Below are 24,350 nucleotides of genomic sequence, written 5' to 3'. Positions count from 1 at the left end.
GTGCTCTGTCATTATCTTTTTCGAAGAAATTTCATCCTGCATACTTAATCGAACAAATGGATTGACAAAGATCGACTAACGTATCGCACATGTATCTCGAAAATAATAACAACTCAAAATAATCCAGTGTCGTTCATTAATTGGTGCATAAGAAGAAATTAAATATCCTTAGGAATTTTTTAAAATTTATGATAAATCCTTTTGAAAAATTCACATCGCTCATAGTTATTTATGTCAACGGTAATTACATAAACGATGATCGGTTACATTAGAAAGAAACTACGCATCAGTGAATTACTTTGTTTTCTCGTAAGGCTCCATCATAATGTCGTTTTTTACGATTTGTATGTAATATCAAGTAAAAAAACATCGATTGGTATAATTAATAGAATGTTATTCGACTATGTTTATAATTATCGTAACCGATTAGATCGTTTGCATATTCGTATTAACTTGACATTCATGTTTTTTTCTCGCATTCCGAGATACGAACCATTCTATTATATGTTGCAATTTCCTTCCAATACTACCTAGTAATGACTTGCACTAGTTCGTAAACAGCCTGTCTTTTTTCATTGACTTCTGTACGCTCCAGAAAAATGTTCGAAACTGTAATATTTTCTGGAAATATCAATCAATGAGTTTTATTTTCCTCATGTACAATATACAGGTTGATATACATTCTGTATACAGGGTATTCACGTTCATATTAGTTCCCAACGTCTCTATCGTAAACGATAAGCACGAGAAAAATACGAAAGAGGAAAAGTTGAGTAGTTCGAAGTAAACTACATGTTCGCATGTGCATTTTTGCAGTTGCACTATTTTTTAACATTGAGACCTTTCTTTTTTTGCGTGCATCAGATCCTTTCATTATTCTATGAAAAAAAGTATTAGGATAACATTGGTCGAAAACTGATTAGTTTAAGAGGTACTATAACTTTAATTTTGTAGAATTTATCATATGTAAGACAAAGAAAACGTAAATACAAGAGTACTACGTTGCGTCTTACCTTGCTTTTCGTATGATATTCTACAGAGTTAAAGTATATTATATATATATTTATATGTATATTTATATTTATATATATATCGTATATGTATTTTTTCACTTACGAGGAAGATATTGTCAATATGCAGTACACTTTAAATCATCCATCTTTTTCCTCTTTCAATTTTTCCTCATACTTATCGCTTACAAGAAAAGCGCTGCAAACTAATAGCGCGAATTGCTTTACGTATAGACTCGTTAAATTACATGATTATTTAAACAGCATAATTAATTATCATATAATGCGACGTATAGATGGATGATATTGCCATGTTAAATAGTATGGACCGCAGAATTCTTCAGACAGCGTTGAATAAACCAGGGTAGCAATTACGAAAAAATCCTGACGGTTACTCAAAAAAATATGTAGATCTGTTTATAACATTCGAGGAAAATATATCATTGTTTACGTTCTTATATAAAATACAACTTTATTTAGCATTAGATATGCAAACAATAACATCATTAACAAGTAACACTTTGGAACTCGTTATTCGTGGAATAAATATGCAGCAGTTAGCAGAGCCATCCTATAGCCAGCAGAATATAATAATGGTAATCGACCACAGGAGAATATGATTTAGAATACGACCAGGAGAATTCTCACTTTGTAGATCGCTTTAGTTTTATTTTAACATTTAAATAAAACGATCATGAATGATAGTAATTGATACACACTGAGCTTCATAAACAGTCAAATATACGAATATTTCTCTATGAAAGTGTAATAAACAAGTCTAAGTATACAATACCTTTCCGCATTTCTTAGTACCAGCGAAATTATTAACCGCAAACTATTATCCCTTATTTATTTGCTATTATTAAGTATTCTTATCCGTTCTTTTTTATCATTATTAGAAATCATAAAATAAAAATATTAGAAATAATTAATTTTTCAAAATATATTTTGAGACTTATTTGTACACTTATTGCTAATTAGATAATCGCGTCTCTGTTTTATTTTGAGTCCCGAATTTATTCAAAAAATATCTCATGACTCGCTCTTTATACAGATTAATGATCTATTATTATTTGATACTTTCAAATATTAAGTAAATCATTTGTAAATAATTTATTTCTTAAATAAAATGTATTAAAATGGATATCTCTTAACTCGAACTTTAAGCTCATCAATATTTCAACATTTTATTTCTACATAGAATACATAGAAATTTATACATAGTACGAGAACGAAGAATTCATAGATTATCCTTCAAATCGTAATCTCATTACTTGTTTCTATCATGTGTTATAGTCATCGTGGAAATAAATGACATTTTGAATTGGCGTTGGACAACCGCTAATAAATTCTCGTTCTAAAATCAAGAACTGTGTTAAATCTATTCTTTCAACCACAAATATCTCTGGTTCTCGCGTAATCGATATATGTACAGTTTTCATTATTATACAATTTCATAATCCTTTCTGATTTGTATTTATTTTTTACGCAATTATTAAAACATCGAGTGATTGGTCCAAAGTGAGAGGCCCATTATTATGATTATAACAATAATGATTTGAATGATTTATAATCATCTGTGATGGATTAAGTATTTTATAATAGTTACTTATGATTTAGATGATTTACAACTGGTGGTGATATATGACGGTTTAAAGTGCCATGAACGGCGTGTAAGATCTGTAAAGGGGATAGCAGGCAATGAATGATGATCGTGATGATAATTATGCATATACGTAATAACTAATCTAATTTTATAACTACAACGTTCTACCAGAATCCGTGCAATGACAAAGCGGAAAAGTTATTATGAAAAATAAAGTGGAAAAATATCCCGCAGCGATATTTACTACACATCGCTTCCTGCATCTCGGATCAGTCGCTCTTAATTTATTCGGTTAATTAAGAAAGAGATAGTTAGGCATAATATAGCCATAGCTAAGCGTTCAATCACAAACAGGCGAATAGCTTATCAACTCATCTTCATCATCATGCTGAAGTGCAAATCACGTGAGAAATAGGAGTAATGAAACAAGAGACTCTTAATTAAAGATCAGTGGACATCAAAGGCAAATCTGGTATGACTGTTGGTTACACTGTACGATTATGAACGTCTCGAGATGTATGTCACCAGTTCATCTTCTCGTCAGCTCGTCTCGTTTCTGTGTCACATGCTGCCTCAGAAAATGCAGAAACCAGTTTCCAACACGGCGCGGTCTGCTCGGATCGCGGCCGTCGTACTTTTGATTTCGAGTCTTCTTTTATCCGGGCACATTCCCTGAGAAGCTTACATATTGGTCGATAGTTTAATCGATTAATCGATTAGTCGCTTGCATATTAGCGATGTGGTCATAGGCTGTCTTATATCGTGGGGTCTATAGGATGATTCATAGTTCATAGTAGTAGCGAAAGTCACATGATACTCTTTGTATTATATAATTGTTTATAAATAATAAGTAGAAATAGGTATGGAATTATAGAAACAAAAAATAATTTATAGCTGTAACTATGAATTTTAACTGACGTATTTTCCTTTATAAAAAACAAACTTTTCTGATTTTCCTGTTCAACGCATATGAGATAATATAAAATATCAGATATAATAATATACCTCATAGTAATTATGAACTGCTACCCATCATTAAGGATAAGATTAGAAACGATAAACTTCATAATATGCCAAAATTCATTAATAAGAGACAATTAATAACTATACCACAATTCAACCAAAACAATGGACAAAATAATATAACGGTGTAATAACATTTGTTTTTGTCGTCAACAGACAAGTACGTACTCGACGCGAGGTTTACGCTAAAGAAGTAATCAATTTTGAATAGCAAGAAACGAAACCCATCACGATGTTTTAACAAGTTAAAAGACAAAACTCGTAACGTCTATTACAATAATTTAATTCCTGGAACATTTTCAACACTTCCTACAACTAACATTCTTGAAACATGTAACGCATGTTGAAAACTGCATATAGCGGCACAGTGCCATTATTATTCCACGACATAGATGCACATTAAAAACATCTACTACAAAATATGCATCGTTTGCATTCAGGTAGTGCACATTATTTGCATCGGAACGATTTTACATTTACAAACATTTGTCTCCTGCAAGTTATACGAGTAAAATAATACGAGTAGCGACGTGCTTAACGTTATCCCCATAAAATATGATTCATTTCGCAACAGAGAATCGTCAGACGATATTTATTGCTGATTCAACTTTGGCATATAGACCTCGATATTCGCTTAATAGAAAACAACCATCATACGTTCGTTCTAACGGAAACTGTAAAGTTACGCTTCGAAAATTTGCGGTCGCTAAACCAGAGAACGCGAAATGGAAATTTATAACCGCGACCCATGCACCTTTCCCTTGTATTTGTCTCGTTTTTTCCTTGCGTATCTCGCGCGCTCGGAATTATGCCACTGATCAGCTGACTTCTTACAAATAAGATCATTTTCAAAATAACGATCCTTGGTTATACATTCTGTGCGTATCTAACTACTTGCTTTTAAGAATTGAGATCATGTAAGACTTAACTTTCTGCCTCGCGATGACCATGTTTCACGGCGTTTTGCGATTTATCTTCGCGGAGGTTTCGTAAACTCGTTCCGTAGACGCACAATATAATCTCTTGCAACGTTACGATCGATGACGATGATAAATACGCCTGCAAAACGTTGCGAAAATGTTACGAAGTCATCCTGCAAATTTTGGAAATGTTCGAAAGGAAAGAAAGCGAGGATCTTGGAAGGAAAAGAAAAGTTTAAGGAGATCGAAAGTTGGTTCGACTATTTGGCTCGTTTAAGACATTTAGTTTAAGAGGAAGCAAACCGATATAACATAGAATTCCACAAATATCTTTGTTTATCCACAAAAATTATTGTTTGAAATCTATCTTAAAATTTACAATTATTTGTATTTATTCCTTTGTAATTAAGAAACTTGCAGAAGTAAATTATTTGTTTTTTTTTTTTTTTAGAAATTGGGTACCAACCATGTATTCGAATATTCGAATTGAAAAAGTAAAGGCGATCAATCTTCTGAAAGATTCATATTATTATGTTCTTCTGGATTTGACATTTTAACAGATTAATCACTCTGACGCGACTGTACAAAATTGCTAAAGGAAACATCCACATACACATTCCTATTCAATCAAGTAAACACGTTGATATCCTTCGTTTCATTTCTAGTCAAATCCCGATTGAACAACCGCATGACAATTGCGATCTCCCATTTGATCCGCGATCGTACGTTTTGCATATACGCAGTTTGATGAAAGGAACAAGATTCCATGCACATAAACAACAAATTAACTGCAAGCATGCTGCTACAATATAGGTAAGAAGTAAACAAAGAGACTTATCAACCAGCTACTTACGTATACTTATTCTTATATTCATTGAATTAGGAAATAAATTGTTCAAAGTATCGAATTAAATACCATACCTCAAGAGTCAAATTCTGTTCAAACTGTAATTCTTAGGTTTTAGAACGGCGATTACATGAAAAATATTTATCTATTAATTTAGAAACATGCGGATATTGATAGACGAATAAAAAATAATTGGCTCTTCCCGAACATTATATTGTGTGTTAATAGGTTACATATATTTCAATAGCAATCATTTTCAAGCGCGTTATTCAAAAGATAAATAACCTAAGAAAAAATTCATGAATATTACCAAAGAATTTACATCCGTAAATTACACACTCGAGTAAATTAATTAGCCAATCGATCTATTAACATATTGAGATATATACATACTAGATTGATAATCAGTTGTATACACTGTAAATATACATAATAAGTATGTTTTAATATAAAAGTAAATCAAACTCGATTGAGACACTCGTGTTTTGATAATCGTTTCGAAAAGCCGAAAATTGAAAGACCGAAGTACGACGAATATAAAAAGAAGTAATGTACAACGGTTAAAAATGAACCAATGTCAACTCATTTTTAAAAAATGTAAATTTATCAAACGAAAAGGAATTTAAATTAATGTAATGGCGTGTTATTGAAAATTCGGTTCAAAAATCAGGCAATGTCAAAAAGTTTTTGCAAACTCTTTGAAGTTTCACCTCCTATTCTTGAAAAGTGAATATTAATAAAAAAAAAAAGAGTTTCGATCGATCACGCATTGCTCCTGAAATTATGTCTGCTACGCTTTCTTCTTGTCAGCTATTTTTATTTTTATCGGTGTCGCGCGAGCGAAAAAGGATAGCAAGAACGCGAGCAACCATTTTCATTGCCATTGGCAGTGAAGCACGAACATAAGTAATACGATAGTTCTCTATACGAAATTTGTGAAATTGTTACGCGAGCACTCGCGTTCAATCTGCGCGAAAGTAGGAAGTAGATAGAATAAATTTATTGAATTTCATTAACTGGGATCAGTATGTCTGACATAACCTATACAAAGACAACCTGTACTTCGTACACCTACATATATACTGCGTCTATAATGAAATTGAAATGTAATTAAAAAGATAAAATTGAAATTTCAGTTTGCGAAAGGCAACTTAAATTTGATTCAATATGACGGAATTTCTAGGACTAATTAATTAAAATTTAGGTAGGAATTATCATTAGCAGGAACAAAAGTAGGTGTGCATTTCCTACATCCTTCCCTTTCCTCCTTTTCTATCTTATAACCTTCTCCCTACTCATCCTCTCCTGTCACATTTCTTTTTTATAGATATTCTTTATAGATATAGAAATTCCTCAAGTCCACCAAAACATGCACATAATTTGAATATTATTATAAACATACACACTACATACATATGTATTTTTGTGGATATAAAATATCTTTATATATCTCAAGAAAAGCAATAAAATGAGTAGAAATTTCTCCTCATCAACGGCTTATATGTACAATGTATTTAATTTAAAAATACTTATGAAAAGATTTTGCACGTATCTACTATAGTCAACGAACGATTAGCTTGATGACCTATATTTAACGCTGGCATTCAAGCATTCTCTAACACATGTAGACCTATATTTACATTCCTATATTACAATTCTGTATGTTTTAGATGCAATCAAAAAGACCTGTTCTATATTCGTTGAAAAGATAATTAAATAATAGACAATTGACGAGTGCGTGAAAAGTATTAGTCAGGTCGATAATATAAAATTAATTCCATAAGCTCGTTTCAATGAATAAAGTGAGTAAAGAAAGGCCTCCCTCTAACGCCAGTTATTGTCTATGTTCCTGTTTTTGCTCTCTTTCACTTCTTCGAATCTTTACTCGTTCATTACGTTAATCGATGCAGAAGTGAAATTTCTCATTTAATCTATATCCTTCGGTTTATTAAGGCAATTGACTCATTTTGCGGAAACGACGTGTATTAAAATCATATGGAATTTCTAAATAATTATACGATTGTGATTCAAGAGTCGAAAATAAAAAATAAAAAAGGCGATGGTGAAAATGAAGAATAATTTGAAAATTTAAAATGCTGGGCATGTCAACAACATATTTAATATACTGCTTTGTAATTTCGCTTGCAATGTTTATACTCACGAAATATTAAACGCTGTTATTTTATGTCCCCTCTCTAAGTCACTTTTTTTCCATTTTTCTTGTAAAATGAACCAGAAGGAACGCTTATAACAGCACGCGTAATTATCGAACAGCTTTAAGAGGAAATGGCGAGAATTACTTCAATACAAATCGTGTTGCCAGTCATGTAATACTTCGCGTTCATTGGAAAGTGCGAAATGTGAAATCATAACCTAAACCTGTTAAGCGTTTACACGGTTCCTACCTTATTCTCATTTCCGTCTGAAAAGAGATACGCACAATTTATATATATTTTGCCATAAAAGATATTTTTGCAAGAGAATATTGGTCGCTTGTAAACGAACATTCTGAATAACATGGAAAATTTTCACGGTGGTAGATGTTGTTCCATTTCTCTTCGACAGGATCAAAAAAGGTTCGTTGAGAATGCAACTGGAGTGAAATCTATAATGAATACAAAGATTCCGTACACGAAAAAGAATACGAGAATTGAAAGTTAAACAAAGAAACCTCTCGAGGCTGCTTACGACGCTCGTACTTATATTAGAGCGGTATAAAAATACTGTTTAAAGAGAAAAACGAGAAACTTAAAGATTATGACATTCTCGATTTCACGTGGCAAGGTCAAGATCTCAACTGGCACTTTCTAAATGAAACTTAACGACAACTATGTCAGTTAATTTAAATGACTGAAAATCATAGCGATGTAAGCGTATTTTTCACAATGAAATTTAAGAAGGCAATGTTTTATTAAGAAGGCAATCGTTATTTTTCTTTGTACTACGATTTATGAAGTTGAGCTTCTCAGTGCAAACGTAAATCAGTTTACCGCTATTTCCCATAAAATAGCAGTCTATGTTCATTATTACAAAAAGTTGATTGCACCTTTTCAAGTTATGAAAACGTATCGTGATAGAGAATAGAGGTTGTTATAACTCAATTAATTATAAAAGTAAAGATTTAGATAAAACCTATGAAACTAAAACTTTTAGATGATACATTTAAAAGTTAGAATACATAACTGCGTGAATTTAGATTCTCAAAGCGATACGAAATACTTAATACATATTCGTGTAATAAAATAGAAAATTTCACACAGAGTTATTTTATCGCGACATGTGTATTGCTTCCTGTTTCATAATGCGTATATACTCGTCGTGACAACGTGTGAGAACAAATCACTTGTTCTCGTGCAACCTAGCTAAAACCTCAAAAATTCAATTATCCCTCTTTGATCAAAATCTCGTTATTAAAAACAAAACAAAACATAAGGTCAATGAATATTACATCTCGAACGAGGAGAAAGCATTGACCTCTTCTAAATGTGTTCTTGCACTTTCGTGCTTACGTAACTCTCGTGATATACGTATATCCCTACAATATACAATACAACCTGCATGATTCGCACAACCTTGATGAATGTACTTGCACGCAAGCATTTTGCCCTCGAATGACATGTTGAATTTCGAAGAAGCTCCATTTACGTACTCCATAAGCACGTCCGAATGAAATGGAAAGTAATTTGACTGGATCAGCAAGCCTACCTAGTTCACCGCGGAGAACCACCGGTGACACGAACGGACAACAATTCCATGTCTTTCCGGTTTATACGCGGAAATTCTTGGCAATATCGTGCCGGTTCGAGATCGTACCGAGTTCGAGCGCCGAGATGCGAGAGACAACCCCGGAACCGACTGTAAACAAGTCCCAAGGCTTCGTTACGTATCGCTGTCTACAGGTTGGAGTGAAATTGCAACGTGTGACGCGTAACTAGATTTCTAGTTAGAACTCTGGTCGTTCACCTGTGGAGAATTGTCTAGAGGAAACGAAGAAAGACGAGGAACCGACGTTCTAGGAAACAGAGATACCAGCCGATCAAGTGGAAAGGAACTTTACTGGATTATGATCTTCATAAATCTCGTGTATCTAACCTGATTTGTAAAACTAGAGCTAAATGAAATCGCAATGTAAATTAAATAATTTAAAATATTACATCTTGAATTTTCACGAATATGGAATAAGATGAACATTTTTTAAATTAAATCTTATAGATGAAATTTGAAGATTTACTATTTGAGGATAAAAGAAAGAATTTAGAAAGTCGATAAGAAATCAAAAATGTATAAAGGACAAGTGTGTTTTAATGTTTGCAAGGAACGACGGCGAAAGAAGTTAATGTCTGAGCTCATTCTAAAATTTCGTTCTCACTGGCATCATATGCTGGCTAATATCAATTTCTTAGTAACGGGATTACGAAGATAAGTGACCGATGAAACGTACAGAAAACCGGTCGGCAACATCGCAGGAAAGCACGTCAAATGCAATCATGACAGGGAGAAAGACCGGTTGAGGAATTACAGTAGGGTAAGAAGTAAACGTAAATTGAGAGAACCTCCCAAGGACATTTCTGCCGTGGAAATCAGGATATCACCGATTGATCATCGATCGTTCATTTCTAATGTTTCCTTTTGCAATTTTATTCCATACTTATCAAAACCATAAAGATCTAATCTAGAAATCGTATGAAGCTAACGATTATTCTACCAAAGCAGGTGTGACACCTATAATACAACTTTCCATTGTTTTTTTCTTTTTTTTTTTTTTTTTTTTTTTGAGAATACGTAATTACGAAGATTGCACGCTTCCCCCCTCCCCTCAAAAGTATGAAACTTTCGTCCTCTTTAGAACTCTAATCAAGACTTTTACATATAAGCAAAATTTCAGAATTACTCAAAACTTTGAAATATAAACAAAGAAATTACTATCGTGATCTTCGATCTTTAAAATATAATTAATAGAGTAGAAAGTCTTAAGCACAAAAAAAGATTCCAAATGTACATCCTCTTACCGAAAATGAATTAGTTCACGGACAATCGTATGACGATTCACGTCACAGTACCACCATCTACCTACGTATTTATTTACGACCAACTTAGAGAGAGTGTACCCAGAATTGGTTTTCCTTCCAAACTTTAAACACCGCCCGGTTGTCGCAAACGAACGATCGATTACAGTAGCCTGGAAAAATTACAACGCAGATCGGCGAACGTCGGATCGATGTATGCGCGTTTGTGGATTAGGGGATACCGCGACGACCCTCGATCTCGCGTGATCCGACGTTCCTGATGGACTGAGAGGGCCGATTCGATCGTACAACGCTGCCGCTACTTTCTACCAACTTGGGAGTAGGAAAAGCTGCCAGAAGGGGGCTATCAAACGATAAACCTGTATACAGACGAATTGGAGGGGCAAGTTGTTTTTTCGTACAAATTTTGTGGTGACTTTTGTGCTCTTTCGTTAAGGATTCAATCCTGCTACAACGCAAGAGATACAGTGTTGATTACAAGAAGCCATTAGAATAAGTCGTGACGTCTTGGTTTCTTCCTGTCCATAAAAACAAAAGACTCAGAATTAACGTTGAATTAATTTCTGAGAGTAATTTGAAGTAATCTCAAGTGGTAAAATTGAATGGAAGACAGTGAATGATTTAGCAATTTGAATTGGACATTTCAAATAACATGAAAGAGGTGCATACCTGTCTATGAAACAAGAGGAAATAATTAACGTTTATTTGGCTGATTCCGAATTTATTTCTAAGGTTCAGTATTGTGATATATTCGTGGATGAAGTAGGTGTAGTACTAGAACTCAAATTTCGAAAAAATCAATTCCAAACACGAATAAACGAATAAATACGATAGATGAATATTGTAATTAAGAACCCATTAGGCGGCATCATTCGTTACTGGGTGAGAATGTAAGTAAAAAAGATACTTATACAACAGATCTTGTGAAATAACTAAACGAAAAAATTCGCTACTCATCTAACACAGAGATTACCTGTTCCGTTTTTACCGGGCAATTATGTTTGCTATTCCATAGAATTTCCTGATATGGAGTGTGAATAGATATATGTAAATGCAGATTTTTTAGGTCGATCAGGATCAAGATCATTAGATCAAAGTCGATCAATTTTTGTCCATATGATTACTCAATTTTCACATTAAGAGACAGCTTTTTCTATCTTTCAGTAATGAAAGTTGCGACCTTGATATAAATGATCCATCAAACATCTTGGACCAGGCATCTTGTCAATACGATTTGTTTCATAATTGTTTGACTGTCATCACCGACTATATTGACTACTTTTGTACGACTCTAAGCACTCTGACATCTCAACACTCACTTACACTTACACAACAAACACTTACAATCTCTCTACATTTCTTCAATAACATGGAAATCACAGGAAAATGATTACGCGAGACGATTGAAATCGTTTGGAAACGATTATACAAACACTCAAAGCGATTGAGTGGCACGAAGGATCGTTATTTTCATAAAATGAAACCTGAGAAAAGTGTTGTTTATACATCGTACTTTCGACGTTTGTGTCCTTTTCGAACCTTGATCGATGTGCAAGCGTTCAAGAGAAAGGACGACAGAAAGACATCCACGAATGCTTCATTAAGGCCAACAGAAAAATCGTAAAACATAAATATTTCGAATGCTCTATCATTCCTGATGAAATTTACATGACAAAAAGTAGAAACAAAAAATGAAAAGGGAACCAAAAAGTAGGAAGAAATTACTGACAGTAGTGACAAAAATTACCTACGCATCGATAATTTAACCGCCAAGAAGCTGATCAATTTCATTTTCAAAAAAATTCATAATTTGAGTATCAGAATATGTGAATAGTGTTTAATTTTTTTAAGAAAGTAAACGATTAATTTGTTGATTAGTGTGACTCAATTATTCATGGTATAAACTTATTATTAATTTCATAGATCATTACATTAGCATTAGTAGACAGAATTCATTGAAACTACAACAATATTTTCAATTGAAAATGAAAAATTACCCGTCAAACTGAACGATCGTCGAGATGTTGCACTTCCACTTTTACTTTTCCATGCGTGCTCACGAAATAGAAAAACTGTATAGCAAAACGCGATTTCGAAATAGAACCGTTTTCTTTTTCAAACGTTAATGCTTTTAGACCGATCGAAAGGCAGGCCGCTTTACTTTTACCGATATTTATGCGCTTTCATGCTACGTGAGCATCGAATATGGATCATCGCGATTACATGAAATCTTCCACGATAAAAGTGTCAAATCTTTTCTATCTTCCCTGATATAACGATGAAACGATTGTGGTATTAACGGAGGAAAGTTAAAAAAAATCATCTGTTCTCGTTCCTTTTATCAATACTTAGAAATCTGTATTTCTGGCAGCCTAGATTAAATAATAACATAATGTTGCTGATAAACAAGCACAAAGATATGATGATCTCTATCACTTCTCAATTTTATCAATTTTGGACAACCAAGAACACAATAACAGAAGTATACATGCATAATGTCATAAAATGCAAAATAAATGCAAAATAAATGCAAAATAAAAGCAAAAAAAAAACAAAATAACTTAACCATTTGAGTCCCAAGCAGCGCGATCGCGCTGTTCACATTTTACGTTGAAAAGCCCCAGCACATTTGAATGCTACGGATGACTGACAGTAATTTGTATTTCATTATTATATTCTCAATAAATTTTATTGAATAAATCTTGAAATATTTATAAACTAATAGTACGCTTATATAATAATATAGATGTATTTCATAAAGTAACAAATATGACGAGCGCTATTGTGCCGCTTGTTTCTTTTCGCAATCGATTAAGACAAACGCTATCGCGCTATTCTGAATTTTTCGACCCTGTTTTTTCAGTGATCTCTGAGACTCATACGATTAACTAAATTCTAAAAAGGAATAAAAGAAGAATTTTCATCATCTCCATCAGTTCTCGTCAATTTAAAACAAAATTTTGCAAATAAAAGTTCATTAATAAAAGCGTATCACGAACGATGAGCGTATCAATGATGCCATAAATTGATTCTAAAAAGACAAGCAGTTTTCACCTGCACTAATTTTTAGAAAATTCTACAGATTAAACTATCATTAACAAGAATGTATCTCGAATGAGACAGGCATCGGTAACAACATAGATTAACCGAATTTCCTTAATAAAAACTCTTAATTTTTCAATTACAAAGAAGACACGATTGCCATAACTACTTTGTAATTATTAATTCCAAATCTTTCCTCATGCTTGATTTTTCAATCGCGCATTGCTCACACTGCAAAACAGTCGATAGCTATTAATCAGTAAGAATATATTGGTTATAAATGGTATAAACTAAACAAGACACCAAGGCGTCCCAAATCTTTCTCCTTAAATATATTGCCTAGAGCCTAAAGTAGCGAATGTGATATTTCAAACGAAGAGAAAATGTTAATACCCTCACGCATCGTTAAGCGGATAAACAATTGCGCGGTGAAGTCGCGTACGTCGTATATCGAGATTGGCCAAGATGGACTTTTAGAAGAAAATCGGCGCGGGCAATCAGTCACGCGTGCAATCGTGCACGTTCGAAGCAAGCTTCTTAGTCATTTTCTGCGTCGTGGCATGACGGTTCGTAACGCATGTTGCAATTTCGTCGAGTCGTCGAATTTTCGTCGAGTCCGTCGAAACACAGAATGGCGAAGCTGGAAGAAAACGAGCCAACGGAGAGGAAAGAGGCAAAGCGACCGAGTGTATTTAGCAAGAGATTTGCAGCTACCTCCGATGATCGGCTCCCCATTCGATTTTGCAATGAGCCGTTGCGTCGAACCGGCAACTATTGCAAATACGAGCGCGCGCCTGCGCGCTGTCTTCAATTAATATTAGTAATCTCGTAGAAAGGAGCACCGAGTGTCGAAAGATGAACCGAAGACGCGGTTCTGTTACGTAGCACTCTTGTCTCCGTTACTTGCTTTGATTTGTGGTTCACATATTCACATGTTGTTATAACATGTGATTCACAATCGTGTATCCGGATGTTAAACTAGTTTTAAAAAAAAAATGGTTTTTAGAAAAATAGTTGGAAGTTATAAGTAGGACAATTTTCAATAATTAAAACGAATATCATTTGCTTGAAAAGTTTGGAAACGACCAAAAAAAAAAAATAGTGTCAAAGTCTACTATAATAGATGCAGAATAGGACAAATTCCTTTTTGTAATTGCCTTAAAATTCTTTTAGATACATGTAAATAAAATTATTGAAATTAAAAAGCAGATATTAATTTCAGTTCTGATAGTGTGGTAGAGGAATTTTTTAATATCTGAATATTTTAACATTTGCCTAATTTCCCTTGCAAGATGTAAGTAGAAATATAAGTTAGAAATAGAAATGCAATATAATTTGCAGTAGAAATTAGCGTAGTTCGCAATCGAAATAATCGAATCATTTGAATCATCTAAGTTGACTATAGGATTAATCTTATGAAAATATTTGTATAGACTCGAAAGCATTTTAAAAAGAAATAAATTGAGAGTTGACAAATTTCATGTAGATTTTGCGAAATTCACCCGCTCGATCGAAATAAGTATCCAATATTTTAGTTTACGGACTTGGCGATTGCTGTCAGAACAGATATAAAGTGGCGGAGTCATCGTTTTATGATGTAAAATTGGTAATTTCCAAAAATAGAGGTCTTGGAAAAATTTGCATATTGTGAATTTCACACAGAGAACATTCAATGCAAATCACAACAATGACGATTGATGGTTCCATGAAAAATTTTATATGAAATGTTTTAAATAATTAAAAGACCACTTAAATGTTTCCACAATTAACGAGAAGAGATATAAACCGCATATATTAATTAATTATTCGTTAGACGAATGCTACTTTCAAAAAGCATGTTAATTTGTAAATATTCGGCAATCGCCCAGGATAATGTTTAAAATGTATAATAAATTTTTAACTTTACAATAAATATTTAAATGAGGAGGAAATCAATACGAATTGAATAAAAATGTCCTTAATAGCGGCGTCTGAGTGCTACTTGGAGATCCATGAAACATCCGCGATGTGTAACTGCTGAAAATGTCAAAATGTCTGTTTTGCGGAAAGTATACGTAAATCGCGATAAATCATGATTGTATCTTATAGATGGTATGCAGTTTTAAACATAGTTTCCGATTTACCATTATAATAGCGTAAATGCTAACAAACCTCGAGGATTCTCAAAAACCAGACACTTTTATACACACGATCGATGCTTTTTCAATAGATTCGTTAACTTATGAATATGAATAATCTTATGAATATTTCCATATGTTACTGGGGCTTATTATTGCATCGAATCAAGTGATTATACTTTATGTGTTTGTATGGATACATATATGAAACCAAATAAGCGCTAGTTTATATTCTTGGTGACATTTGTGGAGAGTTTTGCATTTCACTTCATTCGGTTATACTTCATATATGGATATTTTTAACACAACAGATAATGTTTGCTTAAACCTGAACTTATGAATTGTGCATAATCAAAACAAATTGCGTAAGAACTGGAATAAAAAAAAGACGATTTACAAAAACGAACTGAAAGAATAACTAATTAACACAAAAACATATAAATCTCGCTGCGGTTCTTCCCCTTAGTCATGTCTTCTATATAATGAAAAAAGAGAGAAAAAAAAGCAATTACATTATTGCGAAAAATAAACAGAGAAGTGTTATTCAAATCTATGTAATTTTCTGAATTAACCGAAGTATTTCTTCCATACATTTGATCCAACTATCGCTTTGTCTATTCAAATGATAATTACTTAACGATATGGTCTGCAGATTTCTCCAGACTCATTTTTCATCCGATACAATAACACGGCACAAAAAATATCGAAAGAACATGGAAACAAGTTACGCTAAGGAGCGCTTGTTTTGCTATTATTCCAAATGAGAACTGTGTACAATTTATCATTGTCATTACATACACATTTGCATTTATTTGTATTGTAACATACAATTGCAGCAGATTCTTTCCGAAGAAAGAAGTTGCTTCACGAAATTGATATTTATTTCGGCTATTTGCTCGAAAAATATCCATATGATGTAATATTTACCTAGTAACATAAAAAATCAACAAACAATATTGACAGATTGTTCTGGAATAACTATTATGAAGAAGAGGGATAATCAAAGTTAAAACGACAACTTGTTTTGTCATGCAACTATTGAAAAATTATTAACTCTAAGTTTCTCATAGGGACTCGTTAACATACAATTATACACGAGTCTTTCTTATACGTTTCTTTTAAATGATGAAAAGAACACTGTGAAATGTAATATAAATAATACAGGTAGCGTTTATAAACTTTAGAAAAAGTATATGTATTAACACTCTTCATAAAATAATATTTTATTTTATGAATATGTTATGGTTATATATTTTCCATAAGTATATTACAACTATTTCATAAGTATATTTTACATTAGTAACATTACAGATAGTAGCCGATTTTTTGTAATCTATAATACATTTCCTCTTTTACTCGCCAACATGAAAAAATAACTAATCTCCAATTGACTCGTAATTAGACACATTGTATAGTAAAGTCTTTGGACAGCGCGCGATTTCTATCTACTGCGACTATAAAATATGTCCCAATTTACAAATTGATCACGATATTTCTCTTTCTCTCTCACTTTCTCTCTCTTTCTCTCTTTGCTGTTTCTAGAAAACAGGTTTCTTATCGAAATGGGATAAGTGCGCGGCGACATGTTCATTTCCACACATTGCATCTCCGGACGCGAGAGAGTTGCAGTTTGACAGGCGCTCGATTTTAAAACTTACAGTAAAATCAGTTTTGCTTGAGACTTGTCTATTGTTGACACGCTTTTAAAGTGTTCAATTTAGTTACCATTAAAATTATTTTCCTTTCTTAAAAAGTTCTGATGATACAAAACAAAAATATAGATACAAAATGCTGAAGTTTTACTAGGAAGAAGAGTATTTTTTTAACAATTTTTATCAAACAACTCCCTTGCAATCCACGAAGATCCACATTATGCGCGCCCTTTATTTTTCATCGTTATATTATATTTTACGCTACTGTTTGCTGTATTCCTTTTTAAGTTTTTTGTTACAACGCTATTTTATGAATATCATTTTATAAAATCTTCCATTTTCCTTATTAATTATGCAACGTGCCAAGTTACGATTGAGAAAAAAGGCAATTTGTTTTTTACAAATGTCATCACACATAATATTAATTAACTGAGGAAAAACGAACCTGAATCTTCAGTGTGATAAACAATGAATAAATACATACCGTGACTTTTTACATAATAAATCAATGGGAAGATTCTATGTAGGTACTCTACAGCGACACGCTATTTTCAAAGAAGACACAATACGAAGATCAGAAATCTTCCAAAGTCGACGTAATCAAGTCATAAATCTAATTGTGACCGATCGTCTGCCATCTCTCTGGAACACGTACGGATTTCCATCGCGTCCAGTCGTGTTACGAGTTTTAAATTGGCGACATGTGCGTCGACTTAAATCTCGATTGTATTCTCTCGTCGAAAAATAACAGAAGAATGTTGAAATCATGCAAAAACTGCAAACTGTCTACGTTTTACAAATAAAGTGAGTAATGGAGGGACGAAGCAATTTTTTTTTAATAAATTTTATAAATATGTAAATCTCTAAGCCTTCGATTAGCTGCGATAAAATATGAATTTATTATTAAATTATACAATAGAAATAACGGCACAGTCGATGTGTAACGGAAGAAAATCGCTAACAAAATATCGATATTTAGAAATGTTTCTTTAATGTTACAACGATCAAATCCGTTAGAACGATGGTTTTCAGACTTTCCTCTTTTATAATTACTGAAAACATTTAGAAATATTCAGGTGAAAGGAAATATTTAGATTCGTGTTTCAGACTGGTAGCTCTAGTGTTAATTATAACATTCAATGATAACAGAGGGTATATATCTATATAACGACGCAACAAATAAGTGAAACATTATGTACAAAAAATTATGAGGAGGAAAAATATACTTAGTTAGCATATGACTTTATACATTACGCTGGATAGAAAAATAATGAAATTAATTTTTAACTGTCGCTGTGTCTTTTCCACCTAAAACAAACAGTCATACGCCAGATTAGTCTTTCTACCATGCATTTTATGATTAGCCATAGTCCAATTGAATTCAAATGCAGTAACAGAAGAACAAGTTATTAACGAAAGGATGATTATTAATCTAATTTCCTAATGTAACAAACAAAAGAAAAAATTTTCTTGGCTGATAAAATAATGAAAAATTTATTAGATCTTACCTATCATAAAAAATACAAAGAAAGGATAAGGAACCGACTTGTTTTTAGAAACTTTATCATTTTTTATAATATATCTAAGATTCTTTAAACGGGTTTGGTCAGCAACTACGCAGTTACATAATCAACGACTAGACCACGAACCCGTTTAAACAGTTGGTTCAAGTTACAGTGTCGTATATGTAATCACCGTGAAAAAGAAGCAACAGAACTGCTGCAAGAAACTTGACCTTGATCCTTAACCGGAATACAAGTCACTATATTCCGCGTTAGATATCTCCCAAAAACAAAAGACACGCAAAAGAGCTCGCAAATTTCAGTATCGAATGTTCTACATATTTTTAAAAATATTCGGAGCAAACCTTGACTTTAAAGGTATGATATAGGTAGATTTTACTTTGCGGCAGGTCACGAAACGTGCTTCAGAAACTCGTGTGCATCGTAAACTGAACATCGAGTGAAAATAATACATCAGATCGTGGAAATCTTCTCGCCAACTCCTATTTTAATGTGAACGTGAGTAGCCTGGAAATCGTGCAGATTCGGATAATTTTTTAAATTAATACGTCTAATTTTAAGTATAAACGATCCTTACCAGTCTCTTGATGTTCTAAAATTCGCTGCGGATGGCTCAATGAGATTTTCCTTTCGATGTGAAGATCGATACTCCAATGTTCACACTTGTGTATTAGTATCGATATGAAGGTCGACGTTCTAATAAACATACCTACGTGTTATTATCAAAAAATTCTACCTTTTTTTCGCTTATTGGAACTTTGAAAATGAAAATTTCCTTTAGAAAATCCGGTAAATTCTTTGCTGACATGGTTATTGAAATTTTCTAGATGTCTAATTGTCTAGATGTAACTTTGAACTGTGATTCTTCGTGTTTTATGTCGTATGACACTGTAAACACGTTGAGATGAAAGTTAAATGCATGGTAGCACGAAAAAATTGTTTACTTGTTGGCATTGTGATGACTAGTATGTTTCTTTCAAGAACGTCTGGTAACTTTAACGTACGCATAAGGTATGTAAAATCGCTGGCTCGTATATGAAGCGCTCCTTTCACAATATTATGTTGCTTGATGTTTTGAATATTGCTTAATTTTTTAAGTACGTATAGCAGTATGAAGTAACAAAGAACACGAGGACACGAATGATGTTCAATTTTCTGAGGTATATACGATTAGGAATATAGCATAAAATAGTTGCCCCATGTAGTGGGTTGACTTTAAGTAAATTTAATTAATTAATTAATTTTGTTATTTAATTTATTTGTTTCATTTATCTATTTAATTATTTATCTATCTATTTATTTATTTATTTATTTATCTATTTATTTATTTATTCTTCTATTTATTCTTCTATTTATTCATCTATTTATCTATCTACTTATCTATCTATTTATTTATTATTAGATAGATTATTAATTTATTTATTAATTAAGTATCAGTTCCGTCTCATCGTTAATCGGGTATTATTTTGTAGAACTTATATTTTGTATCGAATACGTATATCGATTATAAAATTTTAATATATATCATCTCATACCTAACGTAAATGACATGAAATCGTGGCCTATGTACTCCACCTGATTAATTCACAACGATTTATTGTTCAGTTAAGGTACAACTATGAAACTAATAGTTTTATGTACCCCATTTATGTAGTTGCAATATTTCACTCATGGATGATACAAAATTACAATGATAAGCAGATGCTTATACGTTAACCTCGTCGTTCATACATAAATAAAAACGTGAACCTTCTATGATTATGTAATCGTACTAGCCTTATTTTTTTTCCCTAATTGTGCCATGTACTTCCTGTGAGCATAAAAGCAGGTGACGTAGAACTGACGATTTGTTTCCGAAGAAAACTAAAGAACAGTTGGTTGAATAAGCAAATACAGCAAGTACTAAGATATGTAAACAGCTTAATAAATTTTATTGCGTATTATACATATACAAATTATATTATTTATATTTATTGTATATTTAATGTATAATTAATTATATATATGTCGGGTTAACGTTATGATTAAGGGTAGGGGCGTGTAATGAATTTTCACTGGAATTGGCCATCGTAGTTATACAATCGAGGTAATATTGATTAGCACAAGTGTGAGTATTACAGAATCCACAAGTAACTGCGGTGATTAGACGCTAATGACAATGGTCTTAGGTTCGATAACGAATCTGCGGTCAACGGGATAACGAATATACTTTCTTCCAAAATCGGACTCGTGGTTAAAAACGTGAAGTATCCGTTGGCGAGATCGCATGAGAATGTGTCTCTCCGTCACGGTGATGCTGCAGAGGAAAACTATGATAGGGTCTGTTTCAGGGCACGAGATCATCGGATTCGTCTAGGACAACCCTCGTTCAGAAAGTGAGGGAAATGGACATTGCTGTTAATTGTTTAATTTCTATGTTGGTGGTTAGAAAAGGATGCTAGCCGCCCTTGGGAAAGCAGGAAAGCAGATCTCCCATATCTTCCCGTAGTAGGTGACAGATTTACGGACCGTTAGGATAAAGACTGTTTGTCAATTTGAAGGACCTTAGTTAACTAAATCCTAAGATTTATAGCGGGCTAGCTGAACATATACCGTGAATGATGCATCGACATCTGACAATCATCTTGTCCGAAGAATAGGGTCTGTGTGTGGCGAGCCACGGGGCAGAGACCATTGGAATGTTTACTGTTAGGTGTCCGTATAACCATTTCTTTTTAGGGAGAGCTATGCAATTCTATACCTCTGTTAGGTAAAACGTTGATTCCGTGACCGCGGCTACGTTCGGCGACTAGTTGTCGCCTCGAGCCTAAGCTCATTATCTCAAGTCTCGAACAATTATGTTTGGGTTAATTTGTAAAGGCTACAGTATTGGGAATTTTCAAAGAATTCCAAAGGGGGGCCCGGTGTCCTTTCATCTCCGACATATATATGTATAACTGTTTCACTTCTTTTTCCTGAATTGAGTTATTCACTATGTATAAAGAATAAACGATAAAGAATAATCGAAACTGCTACAGTAAGAAAAATTGTTTTCGCGATACATACACTGAGCCAAAAAATGAATTAACATTTGGAACATATTAACAACTTGTTGTTAACGACATATTATAAATACATTAACTATAAATTTGAAACACGTAAACCCGTGCAATTCGCATGTATATGCATCTATTGTATGTATGTGTTGGGAATTTCAATAAGGAAAAGTGCAGTATGAGTCATATGAATACCAGATATGTAACTGGTATTCACCACGTCATTTATTTAGTTGCAACATGATAATGTTACAGTTAGAAACTGAAGAAACGAAACCGATCGAGCTACACGATCAAAGTACAATTCGCAGATTTCAATCAAGCGTCACGAAATTTCCATTAGACAAGTGGCTTGAAAAGTTCGCGGACAAAAAGTTAATAACTACTTATCTGTTTACGAAAATTCATCATTTAGACTTCTTTCGCTTTATCTCAGAAACTCCAAAGAAATAGACAAAGAGAACAAAAAGTGTGAGAAATGATGCAATTTTCTGGAAAGAGGATGGTGATGAAACTTAATATATTTAAACAGAGACAGAGAAGTTGAAACAAGGAGGAAGGTTACGATTCGACCTTGGAAATCTGCTGTTAATGGTTTCGTGGATTCCGCTTATAATTGGTCCATCATGTACTTTGTCATGACATCCTGATTCTTACGACATCATTTTCTTAACTAACCGTATAGAAAAAATATTCTTCTAAATGGATTGACAAAACAGAGATTTCATGGTTGTTGATCACTAACAGAAGAGTCAAACGTTGGAACAGGTTTCCAGTGAACAAAGTTCACCGTGTGTACACGAATAAAATTCATCTAGCCGTTAATGTCGCTTCATCTGCGTCCGTGACACAGTTTATGCGATTACGTAAGATAACAGCCCCCTAATCTTCAAACGGTCAGTTCCTTAAAATTTCGACTCACGATTTAATGATGGAGAGAGAGAAAATCGGTTTCAGCGAATGATGACGGTCGAACAAACATGTATCGTGACGTCGACATATTTAGTACCCTTTCTAGATCGATTTTTTCAAACCACAGTTTATCGAATCACATTCTGTCAGTCCATCACGATACACGATTCAAAACCGACATTTACACCAATAAAGGAGTCGTTCACAGATCAAAGTGGTTATCTTCAGTTTTTGAAATTTCCGAAATTTTAGTGCCAAACCACTTTATTAGTACTTATAGAATTTCATTAATTTTGCCTACCTTTTGTTTTGTGGAGTTAACCGATTGAGCAAATATGTAAGAGCGACTCGAGTAATTAACATTCCAAGTCTCTAAATCTCTAAGTCGTAATTATTGTTAAACACTCTAAAATTTAAGTTGCAAATTATTTAAGTAAAAGTTGAAATAAGAGATAATTATTGTCATGAAACATGCTTAATAGTAACATTCAGGAACTGGTTTCAACAGATATTCAGTTTACAGTGCTAGAAGTCGGTTGTAGTTTTTCAATTAATGTTTTCTCGTATTCATAACGTCCGATATGAAACTCGAACATAGTGGTTCGAACTAGATTGATACCAATTCGTTTTCGTCATAATAAACGATAACTTAAGTGCTGACTTGTAATAAATTAGTCATAAGATAACGATGACGATCAGTGATATTTCTGAGAGACCTAACAACAACTGACCTTAATCCACTGCACCAGAACCAAGAGAAAGCTATTCATCGCGTAACTTAAGGTAACTTGTATTCCCTATCGTTGCAACGTCTGATTCTATCATCCGGAAGAAGCGTGACAAATTCGATTTTCGACGTGCATTACAAATGGTTAAACGTGGTGATCTTAATGCGCGGCGCTAACATATCGTATCTAAATATAGCAAATGAAAAGACCATATCTACGTATCGTTTGTTTAAAAATGAATACGATTTTCAAGATAATATCTTCGCAGTAACATCTTTCCAATTAATCAGAAATTTTCCAATTAATTCCTCCTATATTAAACCAAATGTAAAAGTCCTACTTTTTACTATGTATACGTTACGCTTCTTAAATACCACGCTTTCTGTTAAAATAAGTCACGCTGTAGAGAACAAGAATCCTTTTACCGATGATTCTTGCGGATATTAAGAAAAAATGTTTAAGGCAAATGTACAAATAACTGGGCACGTCGCAAAGGACGTGAAACAAGAATGTAGCGACTCGAAAGTCTTACTATGTTACTGTGGTACACGCTATAGAATGAAAGGAAACGGGAAAGAAGAACAAAAATGCACGTAAACGCTATAGGATATAATTCAATGAATCGCATAGATGAATCAAAGGAATGGCTATTTTATGGTGGAGATGCCACACCGATCGAAGGCGTAAGTATCGGGGCGCGTTTCGATTCGGCGAACGACCTTGGCCGAAGGGTGTAGCTGACTCGAGACGCGACAGCTTCCCTTTCTCCGTCTTTCTCGGAGCATGGTAGGAAAAGAGACCTTGATTCCCCGTGGCACGGAATTTTCAGGCGATCACCTAAGGCCCACACACCCCACCCTAACCTCCTCTCGTCTGAACCCCACTTGCTTAACCAATACTTAAACCGC

The 24,350-nt window shown here is 33.4% G+C and overlaps 1 protein-coding gene across 3 annotated transcripts in view; it reads right to left on the bottom strand.

Annotated features, from left to right (window-relative positions):
- Positions 1-24,350, bottom strand: part of Sit (stuck in traffic) — a 50,455-nt gene that overhangs the window by 4,295 nt on the left and 21,810 nt on the right. Inside the window, exon 1 of one of the 3 annotated variants that reach the window (XM_072018289.1) lies at positions 10,416-10,690. The exons of 1 other annotated variant lie outside the window; for it this stretch is intronic. The gene's annotated coding sequence lies outside the window, so the exon portion shown is untranslated. Of the gene's footprint in view, positions 1-10,415; positions 10,691-24,350 lie in introns of those variants that run through there. One more of the 3 variants, XM_072018437.1, reaches the window with a different exon arrangement.

Source organism: Bombus fervidus, chromosome 1 (assembly GCF_041682495.2).
Source record: "Bombus fervidus isolate BK054 chromosome 1, iyBomFerv1, whole genome shotgun sequence".
Classification (NCBI taxonomy): Eukaryota; Metazoa; Arthropoda; class Insecta; order Hymenoptera; family Apidae; genus Bombus; species Bombus fervidus.
The sequence above is the reverse complement of the archived record's forward strand: the minus strand, read 5'-3'. Positions and strand labels throughout refer to the sequence as shown.